This window comes from Rhodamnia argentea, chromosome 9 (genome assembly GCF_020921035.1).
Source record: "Rhodamnia argentea isolate NSW1041297 chromosome 9, ASM2092103v1, whole genome shotgun sequence".
Taxonomy (NCBI): domain Eukaryota; kingdom Viridiplantae; phylum Streptophyta; class Magnoliopsida; order Myrtales; family Myrtaceae; genus Rhodamnia; species Rhodamnia argentea.
Genome location: NC_063158.1, coordinates 8,583,572 through 8,584,916, shown reverse-complemented (window position 1 = coordinate 8,584,916; position 1,345 = coordinate 8,583,572). Strand labels below are relative to the sequence as shown.

The 1,345-nt window shown below is 53.1% G+C and overlaps 1 pseudogene; it reads left to right on the top strand.

Annotated features, from left to right (window-relative positions):
- Nucleotides 1-269: 269 nt before the first annotated feature.
- Nucleotides 270-981, top strand: LOC115731494 (annotated as a pseudogene).
- The last annotated feature ends 364 nt before the right edge of the window (nt 982-1,345 follow it).

Here is a 1,345-nt window from a genome sequence, read left to right as displayed (position 1 = left end):
AAGGGCCTAGAGTGAACATCGTTTCAAATAAGGGCCTAAAGTGCTCAAATCATTTCAAATAAGGGCCTAGCTGAAGGACATTTTTGTCTTTTAATCTTCTGGCCTTTTCTTTTATGTTTTTCTTTTTTTCTCCTCCCCTCCCCTCCTGTTCATCATCTCTTCTGACTTGAATGCAAGGTCGTCTTCATCTTCCATCTACCGACGCACGCAACGGGGAAAAGAGAGAGAGAGAGAGAGAGAGAGAGAGAGAGAGAGAGGGTTAGGTCGATTGCGGCGGCCTGTAGGGCATCCTCCTTGGCAAAGCCCTCGGCTATCCGGAGCATGCCATCAAGTTGAAGTCCGGCAACCCGGACGCCAGCATCCCCGATTACTTCAACGTCGCCGCGGGCATCGGCGTAGGCATCATCTTTACTGCCATGCTCTTCTCCACAAAGGACCACAGCCACCCACTTTTCCGGGAAGACGACACGTGGAAGTTTCTCGCCGACCACGGCCGAAAGTTCTACCGCTCGCAGCTCGTCTCCGGCCAAAGCGAGTTCCTGCGGAGGCTCCGGCAGGGGGCTTCGCAGCTCCATGACGTGGCGACGGCAGCACCGGAGAGGCTCGTGAGGGAGTCCTTCAGCGATGGGGCGGAGAGGGAGCCGACGTTGAGGGACACGCCGAAGCCGGTTTTGGTGCCGTGCTACGGCCTGACGAGCTCGGCACCACTCCTGTTCTCGTTCGCAGACGCGCTAGAGACGGACGAGTTCGACTTTCGGCTCTGGGAAGTGTGCCGGGCCACATTGGCGGAGCGTAGCGTCCCGGGAGCAAGTGCGATGTGGTCGGTGGACGGGCGGACGCGGTGCGTGGCGGTGGGAGGGGGCGCTGTTGATGAGCAACCCCGTGGTGGCGGCGATCACGCACGTGCTACACAATAAGCGGGAGTTCCTGGTCGTGCGAGGGATGGAGGACCCGTTGAATAAGACGTGCTGGAGGAGATGATGAACAGGAGGGGAGGGGAGGAGAAAAAAATAAAAATGGAAAAGAAAAGGCCAAAAGATTAAAAGACAAAAATGTCCTTCAACTAGGCCCTTATTTGAAACGATTTGAGCACTTCAGGCCCTTATTTGAAACGATGTTCACTCTAGGCCCTTATTTGAGAAAACGAGACCACTTCGAGCCTTTTTTTGAAATTTTCCCTATAATTTATGCTCCCTAAGGGTTCGCAATATCATCCTCGGATGTTCATGATCCTCAAAACTCCTCAAGTATACCAAGATATCATCTATGAACACAATGACGAACCGATCTAAATACTCATTGAACGCCCTGTTCATCAAATCCATAAAGTAGCAAGGGCACTTGT